The sequence below is a fragment of the Eucalyptus grandis genome, chromosome 5 (assembly GCF_016545825.1).
Source record: "Eucalyptus grandis isolate ANBG69807.140 chromosome 5, ASM1654582v1, whole genome shotgun sequence".
NCBI lineage: Eukaryota > Viridiplantae > Streptophyta > Magnoliopsida > Myrtales > Myrtaceae > Eucalyptus > Eucalyptus grandis.
In genome coordinates this window covers 30,892,457-30,909,544 of record NC_052616.1, presented here as the reverse complement: position 1 = coordinate 30,909,544, position 17,088 = coordinate 30,892,457, and the positions used below count along the sequence as shown (strand labels likewise).

Here is a 17,088-nt window from a genome sequence, read left to right as displayed (position 1 = left end):
TGAGAAAGGAAGTGAAATAATCCACGAAAATCAAAACTATTCACCTATATGAGAGCCGCGTACGGAGAAGATAAGGGGAGAGGCCACTCAATAGAATACACGGCCATTGATAAAAAACACATCAAGGATACACACGTGAGAGAGAAGGTTGGCGGAGCCTCCCCCACAATCCATTGATCCCCTTGCCGTCCGTCGATCGTGACGCCTACCATTGCGCCGGTGCTGCCTTGTTTGATGATATCCATCAACGACTTTGTTTGATAGTCAACACCTCCGTGCATCGCATCGTGAAGCGGAAGCATCGCGTCGATCCGCTGCACCTCACCAGTTGAGGCCACGCATATTGATACATACGGCCACAAAAGAGAGTATTTTTCTATTCTTTCTTTCTTGCAGGTTCTGAAGGTACAAGGAGAAAACTCGGTCACCTCGTTGGAGAGTACGACAAAAGGGGGCCATAAATTCGGAAAGAGCGAAATTTGATTCTGAGAACGCAAGAGAGAAATCACGTGAGGGGAGGGGCTGGCTTTCTCTTTGCGATGGTCTTTACATTTACATGGCACATGCCGCATGTTGTGTTCCATGTGTTCAGTTAATCTTTGACTCTACTTGTGCCGATTTTTTTTGCTTTTGTCGTTGAATATCTCGGCGCAATTTCGAGCAATTCTCAGCAATAGCCACCGCGATCCAGGCGAGTCTTCGGTCCTCACAGCATTCTTGCCGCTCCACCCCGTGCTGTTAGCAGACTTTGCTGTCTCGGAGCTTCATCATCGATCTAAACCAGCCCGAGCGAGCTACTAAATTCTCTAACATTCAGTAGAAGCCTAGCGAGTTTTCCCTTTCCCTCCAGGTCCATCGACGACGCCGCTCGCGTTTCAGTCTCCCTCACGGATCCGGTTAAATTTTGCTGCAGAACATCCACCTCCCTCTCCATGCTGGCCTGGAGTTGCTGCACCATGAGCGACAGGAGGCTGAGCGCACTGTGAGCCGAGCCGTGTCCTCACTGAAACCGAACAGCAAAGTTTCTATTTTTGCAGGGCTCCCATGATTTCTCGCTGTTTCGAGAAGCTCACCTAGCCGACCCTCACTCGGGGTACACTACCAGTGCCACCACCGCAGCCTTTCCTTGGTCGATCACCACAACGTTGGTCCATTGGTCGGGAATCCTTATTGGCCGAGAAACCTTTGAGCTGTCATCAGCAGTGAATTCCAAAGAAAAAGACAGCATCAAGGAAGGTGGAAATTGGAGATCTTAGTTGCATTAAGCAACGTGACGTCTGCAAATCAAGAGCATGTCCGTCGCCAAATCAATTACCAGGTTTCATTCGCAAGTCCAGATCCCACGTGGGCGGTTCTCTCTCTTCGACGATAATGAAGCAAAACCCACCTCACACCCAATCTCCGCCATGACGTCCCCGATGTGAGCCGTTTCGCTCAGTGCTAGTCATGCCGCATCGTGGAGCTGGTTTCAATCCCGGTCACTGCCTGCGAACCTTCCGTCATTCAAATTTGGAAACGGTATCCGAGCGATATTGCAATTTAGGTAATAATTTTCATCAGATTGATCTTCATATATTTTTATTGCCTAATTTGTGAAATCGCTATCTCGTATGAATCATTAAACGATGCTATCGTATCCACAAAAATATTGAGTATCATTTTAAATTAGGGATCAATCCCTAATTCCGCAATGTGCATATGATTGACGGTCTGATTTCATACTCGAAATACGACTCGCAATCGCACGGAAAAATCACCAATCCGATCTCACGCTCGAGATTCGATTCGCGATTTATTTAGAAATTGGCCAACCCAATCTCATGCGTGAGATATGGTTCGCCAATTTGTGGATATCAATTATATCTTATCGATTTGCTGTCATGTTGGTTGAATTAATTTTATTTTTGTAAAAGGAAAAATCCAAAAATATTTGAATTAGGATTGGGTTGGTTTTAGAATATCTCTTGTTATCTTGCATATTTAGAATAGGGATTTTATTTTGAATTTGTTAAAAAATAAAAAATAAAAAATAAAAAATGCATGCATTTAGGATATTAGTTTTAAATTTGAATTGCACGTTTAATTATTTGGCAATTTTAATTTCAATTTCATAAAAGAAAAAGAAAAAAATTAGAATTAGGGCATTCTTTGCACGTCATTGCATATTAGGGTAGATTGCATACTTATTAAGAAAATAAAAATCATGTGCACGTCATATAGAATTAGGTTCATGAAATGCACGTCATTTAGTGATTGTTGCTAGGTTCATTTAATTAGAAATTGACCGTCATTAGGATTAGGTCATTTTGGTTAATTTAGATTGCATATTTAATTATTGCATGTTCATTAAGAAAACAACAAAAATTACTTTACTCATTCATATAGTTTAGGTCATATTATCATGCCATATCGTTTCATGTTAAATTAGTAACATTGCATTGCATATAGATTTGATTCTCATTAAATAAAGTGAAAACAAAAAGAAATTGCGTGTTAATTAGAAATCATATCTAGGATTGATGATGTGAATTCCGATCTAACGACGCAGATACTTTCGTTGCTATAGGTAAGTCTTGCAATCTATTTATTGTTTATTTGGGTGTTAAATTGGTGATTTGTGTACCCGCATGATCACCTTACATGTTGGGAAAATAGACTTAAAATCAATCCAAGCTGCCTGCAAAAACATTTTTGAAATTAAAAGAATGATACCGAAAGGGCATTAGAGAAATCTAGTGTAACCAAGTCCCCGTACCCATAATCTCTGGTTCGTAGGAGCAAAGTAAATCTCCCATTACTTTAATTGGGTTTCTAATCGACCCACCAAAAATAGATTAGTGGCGACTCCTAATTGAAAATCAATTGCATGTTAAGAACTTGAATCTAAGTCACGAATTGGTATGGGCTTAGGAGAGCCTGCGTTAAGTCTAGGCTTAACAATCCATTAGCCAAACTCTAGGTGGTTCACACCCGAAAAATTGGTCACGACACATCATAACAATCTTCTCTTCACTTGTGAACTCAATGTTAGGTCTGCTCCTCCTTAATTCGGGTATCCTTCTGTCCCAATTTCATCCTTAGCCCAATGTTACACCACAACACCCACATGCCCAAAAACTGTAACCATTGACTTTGATACCATTGTTGCGGAAAGTAAGCAATCGAACAATAAAATAAACAAAACAAGATAATAAATTGGACACCAGATCTACATGGTTCAGTCGTAGTGACCTATGTTCTTGGGAGAATGGCAACAAATTTCACTATAAATCAAACAATATGATTTGCAACTAATGCACTTTCGCTTATTTGCAAGTTAAATAAATGTCACATCAAATAGACCTTGTTAATGCATGGGGCTTCTCGTACATATTCGATAGGGTTTTTATCAAACCCGTAGTGATTTTCTCCTTCACAATGTTAAATGCGATGTTACAAGCCAATGTCAACGAAATAACACTCATAACATGTTTATCCATCACTTCTCAATTAGTTTACTCCATTGTCTCTAGCTTCTCTCCAAATAGAGATAAGTGTAGTTTCATTTGATAGAGATAATCATCAATTTGCATCTTATAGAAACCAAAATCATTCCTAACAAATCTATTGATTCTCACTTTTCCTTCTTTTGTCTCCAACTCAACCAAGTTTGGCTATGATACCATTTCTTAGGAGTACGCAATAAAAGCCCAATACTTTCATCTAGGGAGATCGCCAAGAGGAAGCCCAAACCTGAGCCCATTAATATATCTAGTTAAACCCACTTTCACTCAAAAATCTAAACCAATGAGTTATAGGCCAACTAGGATGTATTAATTACTCCACACCATATCAAGTCTCTATTGTGGAATTTCTTTAACACAACTCACTTACACATGTATCATAACAATAAGAATTATTTATTTTATCAACAATATTTAATCACATATCAATAATCAAATCTATTGATCAATCTTTATCAAATCACACATCAATGGTCTATTCTATCAATCATTATGTTGCTCATTATCTAACCATGGTCACAATATAATGCCTAGTGATAATGCCATCAATATTCTCATTTGGCAAGATCCCAACCTATATGCATACCTAAAAATCCCTTACCGGGTTCACAACAAGAATGAGTATCAAATCGTCATCATCCAATAATCCACAAAACCAAATAGATTACCTATTATAACTCAATTTATTAGTTAGAATACTGTTTATAAAACATTTGCCAATTCATTTCAAAATTCATTTTGTAAACTAGATTCGTAAAGCAATATCTATAGCCTTTTGCAATTCCTTTTACAATACCTTTCATAAAAGACTTCTCAAATCATTCACAAATACTAGAATGTAGTGAAACCACAATCCAAATTTTATGCAACAAAAATGTTATTTCGTAATTCATAATATATTAAATCCCTATCACTTTCAAGAATTAAATTTCCAAATTGATATAAGAAGGAATAAGAGCATTGGAATTCCTAAAATTTGTCATGAAAATGTAATTGAGTCCTAATTTAAAAAAAAATACAATTAAGTCCTAAAACTTGTCATAAAGTGCAATTAAGTCTTAAAACTTGACAAATTTGTCTAATCTAAGTCCTTCCATTGATTATACTTATTGAAAATTTTAGGACTCGGTTGTACTTTCGAGACAAGTTTTCGGACTTGATTGTATCTTTTGAAAATTTTAAGATTCGATTGAATTTTCGTAACAAGTTTTAGGACTTAATTGCAATGTTTGAAAGTTTTAGAACTTAATTACATTTTCATGACAAGTTTTATGAAATCTAATGCACTTATCCCACATAAGAAATAAGCACCACTCATTTGGGATAGCCTAAAACCAAACAACAAAGATTATTGGAACCGATGAACTTGCAATCCTATAAAATAAGTGAGAAACAATATCAAAATTAAGCAAAATGCTACCTCAACTACAAGTTGACTAAACTAAGCTTAATCACTAACAAGCGACTCCGACGCGCCAATAAAATACTCGCCAAAAGCAGATATTTATTGTTGTTTGCTATGTGTAGCTAGTGCGTAAAACTTAAAATTTGTTCCAATCAAACTATAACTCAAAATTGATTTTCATCAAACCCAATGAGTCTATCTTAACTATCATTTTCATAGCTCAGCAACTCGTAAATCGAATTAGACAATTAAAAATTCACGTAACACTGAATTTATGACTTAACTCCAAATATTACTTTGATTAAATGAACAAATGGTTCAAATCATTACCAAGTGCTACAAATGAAGTAGGCTTGACTGGGCAAGGTCTCCAAAGAGCCTATGTGCAAAACTGTCTCTCTTTTCTTTTCTTTTTCCTTTTGTAATATATGAGCTTTGGAAAAAAAAAAAAAAAGGAAAAGAAGAGGGTTTGAAAAGTCAACAAAAGAAGCTCAAGGAGAATAGTGGAAACTTTGGCTATCTTTAAAGAGAAGAGAGAGGAAGGGCTCAAGCAAAAATGAAAGAGGGGAAAGAAAGAAACAGGGGAGAGCAGAGAAAGAAGAGAAAAAAAATTGGGAAAATGGAAAAAATTTTGCCACACTCGCGATCTAGACGCCTCATCAAGCCGACTCAAGTGTGTTTTACAATCTGGTAAGTGATCGAAGCCTTTAATCATCTATTCAAAGGAATCATCACAATTAGGGCTCAAAATTCGGATTTCTTGGATATTTGTGCGGCGAAGCCACATTTTTGAGTTGTTGAGCTGCATATTTTGTAGAAATGGTATTGTAGGGTATTGTAAAGCTATATCATTTTATAGATCATGATTTGAGTTTATGATTTGTTTGGAACGAAATTTTCAAGTCGGGGGCGCATTTTGGAACTGTAGCGAACGGTAGCTTTGGACCCAATTTTTAGCCATTTTCGGAGATTTTTTGAGGTGGTTGAGTTGGGATTGTTGTAGTATATTAAGAGGGCTTTCTAAGGACTATAAGATGGCTTGAAATGAAATTTTGTGGAGGAAGTTATGGCGCAACGAAATTTAGCGCACGGACTATGCCTAGCGAACAACAATAGGTTGCCACTAGAGGTGGGCTTTTCGTGGTGTGTAGGTGTTGCTTTATTGACAAATAAGACTTGAATAGTCGAGTCATTCATTAGAATATCGTTTTACTTGGTGTTTTAATATTATTTTTCAGTTATTTGTTAAGAATTCGAGTGTGCCGACTCGAGTTACCACCGTAATTGATTTTTGACTTTTCTTAGATAAGTGATACTATATTTTCTTTGTATTTTAAACTCGTGTTTTGAAATAAATAAAAAATCATGGATTATATATTTTATAAGTTGATAAAAAAAAAACATCTTTTGTTGTATAAAATAGGATCAAGCTATTACTATCATTTTGTTGTTTGAAAGAGAGAGTTATATTTCGAATTCGATTTAAATGGTTGTCTGAAAATGGTTTGTAAAATTCTTTAAGAAAGAATCTTGACACGTTTGTGGTTTTTGAAGAATGCTTTGATATTTATATATCAAACGCTTGAGTTGTGATATGACTCTCATTCTGATGATGGATTATTGGATTTTGTGATTGATGGTTGATACTCAATGTCTCTGTGAACCCCGAGAGGTGTGTAAATATGTGCATACTAATCTAGGATATCCTTGTGGACCAAGCCATCGGCTAATAATAGGTGGAGACTTTGTCAATGGGAGAATTTTGGTCGTTTTGTCACGGGCGTTATACGTGACCATGGCTAAACATTTGAGTATGAGTTGATCAATGGAGTGGATTATTGACATGTGATTTGAATTTGGTCGATGGAATGGACTATCGATGTGTAGTTTGATGAGATTAATCAATAGAATAGACTATTGATAGATGTTTTATGAGACTGACCAAGGGACTAGACCATTAGTATCTTCTGTATTTGAGTTATGATTGTATATTATATTAAAATGAATTATGGTTGTATTTTAAATGTGCATAGTGATTTCTCGATCCACTTAAAAGAAATGTGTTACTCATTGAGCCGTGGTAACTCACTTCTCTCATCTACTTGTTTTTCAAGTTCTTTAGCGAACCGCAAGTAGGCGTGAGTGTCCATTTCGAGGAGGACTTTTTGTGATTGGGGACTTTTAGTATGAATTATATATAGTTGATAAGCTTATAAGTTAGTTTCTTTAGTGGAAGTGTATATATATTAGTTTGGTTGTTTATAGAAAACTCTGATATTGGAACTAAATGTCATTTTTGTCATATGTGTGTGTGTGTGTGTGTGATATATATATTGGTATCAGGCTGATTTTTTTGTTATATTAAGGCGGTGACAGGACGGTCGTGTCATGTCCTTATTCTTGTGAATCGGAGTGTGACACTTTTTTTTTTTCCATTTTCATTCATTCTTCTTTTCCTCTTATTGATCGTGTCCTCCTTTTTTTTTTCTTCTTTTTTTTAAAAGCCACCTACCCCTTTTTACCCCCTCAACAAAGGTCTCTCTCTCTATATATATAACACCAATTATTACAAATGAGGACTAGAAGTATATCACATTGAGGCACTAAAGTCGATGATTTTTCATAGAATGGTGTTAGTTAAAAATTTGTCATCACTAATCATCACCTGGACAACATGGACTAAGGAAATAGATTGATAATTTCGAAAGTCGTGTCATAGTTTTGTACCTGATTGATAGACGATTTACAACCAAGAAAAGACCAAGAACTTCAACTATGGGTTCACTTAAACGCGGGACCATTGGTGGTAAACAACCTCAAATTTCAAGAGCGGGATAGGGGTGCAAGGAACCATGTAAACAAATCGCAGCAAAGTAAACTGACTGGAAAAGAAAAAATAAATTGACTGAAAGCAAAATAAGAAAATCTTGTAATTTGGGCGTTCGTGTGTGTGCCTTCTCCTCTTGAAATATTATTTTTTACTGAATAGATTTGCTTTAAAGGATGTGAGATATATTTAAATGAATTTCATGAGGACCTTAAATCGAATGAAATGTCAGATGCATGTTTCAAGTTAGTAAAAAATATTGAACTTCCTTTTCTGATAAATTATTGTTATCGAAATTTTTATAGTTAGAGAATATTGAATAAAATTTTTCAACATAAGCCATCCTTCTAATTACATTTGTATTATCTAAAAATGTGTAGTTATTCACATGTTGAAATATCTCATACTTAGAAATATGCATCTTATTGGCCTTCTTCACTTCCTGCGCTACGCACCTCTATGTTTTAAGGGGGAAGCCTGCTTGGATCCAAAGGGGCCAGGTTACCTCTAGAAGAGAGGTGTGGCGGTCTGGCCAATGGGGAGAGCCTATTTATTGAGCCCTCTCCATAGCTCTAGCTAGGGGCTGAAGGGACTCCTACGCTAGGAAGGTTATCCCTCCATTAGCCTGGCCCCGTCTTTCCGGGCTATCAAGGCCTTTTAAGGTCCTGCCTAGGACCAGTGCTTCTCCTTCTAACGTATTTATGATTACCTAGACAAATTGTATGGCTATATATATATACACCAAACTGTCAATTTTAAAATTGATTAGAGATAAAAGTTGAAAAAGCTCAACCTCTCGAAAGGATAACGATGGAAATTTTCAAAATATCTCGCCTCTTTAATTTTTTTTTTCTTTTCAAGTTTAAAATAATGAGAGAGAAAAGTTGAAAGAGATAAATATGGGAGAATATATTTGAGATGCTTACTTTTTAACCAATTTGTACTTTCAAATTCAAATTCAATCAAAGAAAAAAGTCAGGAGATAACAAATAAATAAACCGAAGTTTATTGGTTTAGCATGAGACATGTGACAGAATCGTGCCCTATGCTCTTGCCACATGATGATCATAGAAGTAAAGCAAAATGCCATAAGCTATTTTATTCAAAGAGATGAGTATTAGAGAGTATAGTTGGAATTCTTTTTCTTCATTTGTTTTGTTCTTTGAAATTCAACTCAATAAGAAGATAAAAATATTGAAGATGATACTCTAAAAAACCTCAAACTAGTACACCTACGACAAATTTATTCCAGACTATTACAAAAAACCTCAAATTGATATATCTTTGATAAATTTAACCCAAATTAATACATTTGTGACAAATTTATCCTCTGTTAGTTTTCGTTAAATTTTACTATTAAATTATTAAGTTAAATAACACGTGACAGTTGATTGGTATACAAATTTGAGATTTTACGCTCCATTTGTCACAATTTACAATTTTTGTGATTTTTTGGGGTATTAATCTAAGTTAGCGGATGGTATATTTGTTACAAATTTACTAATTTTGGGTTTTTTGCGGTCGAATAAATTAGTTTAGGGTAAATTTGTCATGAGTGTATTAGTTTAAGGTTTTTTTTATGATCGATTGGGGTAAATTTGTCATAGATATACCAATTTGGAGTTTTTTATGATTAAAAAAATAGTTTGAGATAAATTTGTCACAGATGTATCAATTTATGGTTTTTCATGGTATAAACCCTTTATAAAACAATGTTTATTGGGTGGTATGGCACAGAAATAAAGTAATTTGCCGGATGGCGATCACGGGAGCAAATACTTTCCTAGCTTTAACCAATGTTAGCCAAAGATCTTATACCCCACGGGATATCAAAGTTAAAACACCGAATTAAAACATACAATTCATACTCTTATAAAATGTATTTCTTCTCTCTCTCTCTCTCTCACTCATGGGCTGGAGGACTCTGTGGTGACGGTGGAGGAAAAATACGTTACGGCCCTGAATCTCGGGGGAGAGGTAAAGTACATTTTGCATGTTCCAAAAGCAAAATTCCAAGACTTGCACATAAACATCTTTCCTATGGAGTTCAACATTGATAGAAGAAAAATGAGCTCTCTCTCTCTCTCTCTCTCTCTCTCTTTTTCTCAAAGTCCTGTGGTCAGATTATGAGATTCACAAACTCTCATGAAAAAATTCCCCTCTTTAAGTTTTCTTCTCTAATTCTCTCGTCTTGATAGGAAGCAATATCATTCAATCTTAAAGTGAATCGTGGTTTGACAACTCATTAGGATTTACACACCTCTTTCGTGCAAGTTAAGTGGAGCTTCTTTTTCTCTGCTAGATCTTCAAGGTGTGGATCACATTATCCTCATGCGAGCTTTGAAACTACTAGAACACAAGGGGAAGCTGGCGATTTTTAAGAGGAATTCTGAGGATGACGATGAAGGCGTTGAATTCTCGAGTTAATTCAACAGGTTTTTTTCATAAGAGAAACATTATAGAATCTCTCTCCTATTTGGGGACTAACTTTAGAATGTGCAAGGCAATAGAAGAGGAGTGCCAAGAAACTATGGAAGTGCTACTTCGATCCCCATCTCTTCCCCGGATCCGAAAATGGCAATTTGAACTACCAATGACTTAGAAATCTGCGACATAGATGCATGAAATGATTTTGCAAAATAATTTGTGGAACGACGCTTGGTGACCATAGTTTGCAATGCCTTTAATGAATTATTTGTGAATTGAGTTATGGATAGACACTATTGTATTGGATTAGAAGACCGATCAAAGCAAATGCTGGCTTGCATAATATTAAAGGGATTTTCGATAGATGAGTGCGTCTAAACAAGTCAAATCACAAAATAACAAGTTTTACATGTAACCTACATAGAAAACTAATTTAAACTACTTCATGAAATCAATGATCTCCCGGTATGGTTAGTAACTTTTAATCTCATCAAAAAGTCATTTCAACTATCAAATTTTACTTCCCAAATTTTATAAGAATGCAAATATAATTTAGATAATCAAACCAATGGACAATGTCACAATATCCCAATCCAAAGGTGTTAAATTATGTCTCGAGTTTAAGTGTTTGCAAAACGCGGTTCGCTTGGATGAGGAGTTCATGGGATAGATTTAAAAAGGAGGAAATAAATAAATAAAATATATAAAAAAAGGATGGGCACACGTATATGAATTCTTTCTTTGGAATTCTTGCTAGAAGTTGTTATCCACAGTGGGGCCCAAACATACAATATTCCACGATTTCCTTTTAGCCGATGAAGTCTTCTCTACGAAGGAGTTCCCTGCACGTGAAAGAGAAAGAAGTGGGCCCAGCTCAAACTTTGACCTGGGCACACGTATAAAAGGGTTTTATTTTCTTTCGGAAGTGAAGCTGCGCGAAGCAAAACAAGCTGATGTAGTCTCCGCCTATGTACGTGAGAAGTTGCACGTCCACGCCACTTGAAGAAGAATCGCAAGATCTTGAAGCCTTGCGATTGTTTATTTATAAACACTTTGGATTTTTGGTTAAATTTAGATGTGGGAAATACTTGAGCGATTGAGCGATTGTAAACTCTGATTCTCCGATTTTAGTGGACGTAGGTACCGATATTCGGATCAAACCACGTAAATTTCTAATGTCCTAATTTTTCTTGTTTATTTCTCTAGTGATTTTGCGTTGACGTAAATTGCAAGATTCTGTCGTTTTCGCGTATTATATCCCAACAATTGGTATCGGAGCATGCGGTTGGATTTCTTGATTGTGATTTGTGGCTTTTACTTGTCTGATTATTATTTGGAAATTATGTTATTACAATTATGTATGAGAGGAAATCTGAGATTGAGAAGTTTGATGGGAGAAATAACTTTGCATTATGGAGCATCAAGATGTGGGCTTTATTGACAACACAAGGTTTGACCAAGGCACTAGATGGTAAAGATGAGTTGTTGATTATAATGAAAACTTCAGAGAGGGTAGAGCTTATGGAAAAAGCAAAGAGCATAATCCTATTAAATTTAACTAAAGGTTATTGAGAAGAAGGATGCCGCAGCATTATGGGCAAAACTTCATGTGAAGAAAGGTTTGAACAATCGCTTATACATGTTGAAGAAAATGTTTCAATTTAGATATACTGAATGTACGTCTATCAGAATCCACCTAGATGAATTTAATAAACTCATGTTGGATCTGAAAAATGTCGGTAAGATACTTGATGGTGATGTTGTTAGCCTCTTTACCAGAGTCATGGGAGCACTCTACTGATTCACTGTTGTAGGGGTGTACTACAATTACCTTAGAGGAGATAAAGTCCGCCTTATTCTCTAAGGAATGGCAAAGAAAGTTGCGAGATGACGGTTTGGCGAAAGGAGCAGTGCAAGCACTGATGATTCGGGGTAGAGAATAACATCGAGAGCTTAGTAACAGTAGAGGTAAAAGCAGATCAAAATCACGTCATAGAAAGTCCAAGGGACGCGTGAAGCGTTTTGAGTGTCACGAGGAGGGGCACATCAGGAGAGATTGTCCAAAGCGAAAAAATAAAATTGATAGGCAGAATGCCACAAACAGTGTGGCAATCATTGCTGAGGGGAGAACTAGTGATGCAGAAGCTATTTTATGTGTGACTGCTACTTCGTCAAGAGACGAATGGGTGCTAGATTCGAGATGTTCTTATTATATGACACCTCATAAGAATTGGTTTACTACTTACCAAGTTGCAGATGGTGGTAGGGTTCTTTTAGGGAATAATATAGTCTATAAGGCTGTTGGGATAGGGACAATTCGGATCCGGATACACGATGGAGTGGTTCGCACATTAAAAGATGTGAGGCGTGTATCGGAGCTCAAGAAGAACCTTATTTCTCTGGGGACACTCGATGACATTGGGTGTAGGTACACCATTGAAGGTGGGGTATTGAAGATCTCTCGAGATGCCATGACAGTGATGAAGGGAAAGAAAGTGAATACTCTCTATCATCTACCGGGAGAGACCGTGACTGGAACCGCTACAGTTTCATCAGGTGAGTCAGACTCTAATTTGACTCAATTATGGCATATGTGTTTGGGGCACATGAGTGGGGCAGGTATGACAATGCTGAGTGAAAGAGAGTTGTTGAAGGGTCAAAAGACGGGGAAGTTTTGGACTTATGTGAGCACTTTGCATCTATGGGAAGGAAGCAGAGTTAAATTTACTACAGCTATTCATTCGACTAAACAACCAATTGAATATATTCATTTAGATGTCTAGGGCCCGTCTTCAGTTCCTTCGAAAGGAGGTGCCCGATATATGCTGATTTTTATCGATGATTATTTGAAGAAGGTATGGGTTTACTTTCTGATGCAGAAATATAAAGTATTTGATCGGTTCAAGAAATTTAAGGCATTGATTGAGAAGTAGTCAAATAAACAAATCAAGTGCTTGAGAACCGATAATTGCATGAAGTTCTGTGGTAAAGATTTTACCAAGTTTTGCGAGAAAGAAGGTATAGTGAGACATCGTACAGTACCTGGGACACCACAACAAAATGGCATGGCAAAACGGAAGAACAGAACTTTGCTTGAGCAAGCTCGATGCATGCTTTCGCATGTAGGACTTGGCAATGAATTTTGGGCCAAAGCAGTGAACATGTCATATTACCTGGTTAATCGATCTACATCATTTGCTATCGAGTGGAAGACTCCTAAGAAAGTATGGTCAGGAAAACCTGTTGATTATTCCGGATTACGAATATTCAGATGTCTTACGTATGTTCATGCGAGTGATGGTAAGCTTGAACTGAGGGCGAAAAAGTGCATATTTCTGGGTTATGCACATGGGGTGAAAGGCTACCAGTTGTGGTGCACCGATCTTAGATCATCCGGTTTTCTAATCAGCAGAGATGTGATCTTCGACGAGACTGCAATACTTCAACAGAGGAATTCTATGACACAACCAGCAAAGAAAACAGATCATGGTGTCATAAGTGAGGTGGAGCTTCAGGTGGAGACTCCGGAGACCTCGAAGGTAACATACGTTGAGACTGCAGATGAAACTGCAATTCCTGAAGTCGGTGATAGTAAACAACCAACAAAGCCGTAGCAAACTATAGCCGTAGATAGACAGAGAAGGAAAATTAAACCATCGGTACGTTATGGTTATACAGATATTGTTTATGCATTGATTGTAGGTGATGAGGTGGAGACAGATGAGCCTTCGTCTTACTCTGAGGTGATGGCTAGTTCGGAGTCATCGCAGTAGCTAGGGGCTATGAGTGAAGATATGAAATCACTCTATCGAAATCAGACATGAGAGATGGTCAAAGTACCCAAGAGCCAAAAAATTGTCGAAAGTAAATGGGTCTTCAAACAGAAAGAGGGCATTCCTGGTGTCGAGGCAGTGAGGTATAAGGTGAGACTTGTGGCGAAGGGATATACACAGCGTGAGGGCATTGACTACAATGAAGTGTTCTCTCCTGTGGTAAGACATACTTCTATTCGTATTTTACTTGCCTTAGTTGCTTCGCAAGATCTCGAGTTAGAGCAGCTAGATATGAAAACTGCGTTTCTTCACGGTGAGTTGGAGGAGCAGATTTATATGAGGCAACCAGAGGGATTTGCTATTCTGGGTAAGGAAGATCAATGTTTGCTTGTTAAGAAATCTTTGTATGGGCTGAAACAATCTCCTAGGCAATGGTATAAACATTTTGATGCTTTCATGACTAGTCAAGACTATTCAAAAAGTCAATGGATATCTGCGTTTACTATAGGAGATTGGAGAATGGTTCTTTGATTTATCTACTCTTATATGTTGATGATATGCCGATAGCAGCTAAGGATATGTCTAATGTTGATGTGGTGAAGATGCAGTTAAATGCTGAATTTGAGATGAAAGATTTAGGTATTGCAAAGAAAATTTTGGGTATGGAGATTTTGCGTGACAAGGCTGCAGGAGTTTTATGTCTATCTTAGAAGAAATATATTGAGAAGATAGTGGCACGTTTTAATATGCAGTCGGCAAAATCTGTAAGTACATCTTTAGCGAAGCACTTTAAATTTTCAGATAAATTATCGCCGCAGATTGAGGAGGAGGAGAAGCATATGTCCCGTGTTCCATCTTTTAGTGCTGTGGGTAGTATTATGTATGCTATGGTATGCACTAGGCCTGATATTTCACAAACTGTGAGTGTGGTTAGTCGCTATATGAAGCGTCCTGGTAAAACTCATTGGGAAGCTGTGAAGTAGATTCTCAAATATTTGAATGGGACAACAGACATGGGTATAGTGTACCGGAGAAACAGCAATGGCAATGAGATCACTAGTTTTGTGGATTTGGATCACACCGGTGACTTGGATGATTGTAAATCTTTAGCATGGTAGCAACTGGTATAATTAGTTGGAAAGAGTCCTTACAGAATACATTGCATTGTCTTTGACTAAGGTAGAGTACATGGCACTAACTTTTGTAGCGAAAGATGTGATATGGTTACAAAATTTGCTCTCGAACTTTGGATTAGAACATAAAAGTGTGGATATACACTGTGATAACCAAGGTGCGATATATTTGGCGTATAATCCAGTTTATCACGAGTGAACGAAGCATATTAATATAATGTACCACTTCATCTGAGATATCTTAGGTAAGGGTATTGTTATTGTCAAAAAAATTGCTACAGCAGATAACTCGACAGACATGATGACTAAGTCTGTTCCTTTGGTAGAGCTCAAGCTCTGCTTGAGCTCTATTAGTGTCTATGGAGAATGAGCGCCCATTAGGGCGTTGGGAGAGTAGCATGGATAATGAGCACTATAACTTGGCTTCAAACATCAAGCCAATGTGGAGAATTGCTAAATTATGTCTCGAGTTTGAATGTTTGCAAAATGTGGTTCGCTTGGATGAGGAGTTCATGGGACAAATTTAAAAAGGAGGAAATAAATAAAAAAATGATGGACACACGTATACAAATTCTTTCTTCGGAATTCTTGCTGGAAGTTGTTATCCACAGTGGGGCCCAAACATACAATATTCCACGATTTCCTTTTAGCCGATGAAGTCTTCTCTACGAAGGAGTTCCCTGCACGTGAAAGAGAAAGAAGTGGGCCCAGCTCAAACTTTGACCGAGGAAAACGTATAAAAGGGTTTTATTTTCTTTCGGAAGTGAAGCCGCGCGAAGCAAAACAATAGTCAAGATAAGAACAGGAAAACCTACGGAAAGATTTTTGATCACCTTGTTTGGGAAGCTATGAAGCAGGTGGGTGGGGAATGAGAAATTAGAGAAAATTTGCAGAGCGAAAGGCCAGAAAGTTGGTGTTTCCGAAAAATGAATAACTTAAAAGAATTCTTGACTTTCATATTTATGTAATATTTCGATTGTTAACAAAAAAAAGTTGTTCAGGATAGATTTTATTGATAATGAAAATAATTTGTTATTTAACTTATTTTTCTAAGCATTGAGAACAATCAAAATTAGGAAAGCATCTTTTGAATTGTTGATTCCGATTATTTTATAAAAGTTGAAAATTATGAAATAGATATTTTATGGGGAAAAGGATTCATTTTCTTATTTTTTTCTGAAAGATGTTATGTTTTTTATTTTAATAAAACGATCTATTGTTTACTCATTATCCCTTACCTCCTCTTTTTCCACCAAACTTACTCCATTTATATTTCATTCACCACAATACTTACAAGAAATACACAAGTAAAAGCACTTTCCACCCTATTTAAATTAAACGAAAATAATTTCCATCACCACCTCTTTTTTCACCTCATTTTTCTCCGGGCTTATATTTTCTCTGTCCTCTATTGTAAAATCTCTCTAACACCTTCGAATTGAATTTAATAAAGATATTCTTATATTTATCGGGGTTTTTTCCCTAAATCGACTAAAATCTAATATAAATTTATCTTTACACCATATTTAAATATGTTTTTTTAGTTTCTCGGGGCTGTTTGGCAACTTGCCCAACAAAGTGCATTCCGATTTTTTGTTCCCGAGAATCGGTTTGGGACGAGAATCGCGTTTGGTAAATTTTTTGTTCCTGGGAACAATTTTGGACAAGATTTGAGAATCAAAAAAATTTGATTCTCGTCGAGAATCGAAAAAAAGAATCAAAACAATAAAACCTTGTTTTTCTCTTTCAACATCTCGGTTGCCATTCGCCATCGCCCGCCGCCGTCCCGCCGTACGCCGCCCCGCCCGCCGGCAGTCGGTCCCGGTCGCCGCCGGCCGCCGGTCCGACGAGATCGCGGAGGCTCGCCGAGCCGGGGCGAGGTCCGCGAGCTCGCCGGAGGCAAGCCCGGCCCACCGGCGAGGCTCGGCCTCGCCAGATCTCCGGCGAGGCCCGGCCTCGCCGGGCTGAGCCGGCCTCGCCCAAGACCGGTGAGGCCGCCCGGCCACCGACGGGGCCGGGC

At 37.4% G+C, this 17,088-nt stretch overlaps 1 protein-coding gene across 1 annotated transcript in view; it reads left to right on the top strand.

Annotated features, from left to right (window-relative positions):
- LOC104444879 (ABC transporter C family member 2) overlaps window positions 1–17,088 on the top strand; it is a 116,181-nt gene that overhangs the window by 28,808 nt on the left and 70,285 nt on the right. The window lies entirely within an intron of this gene.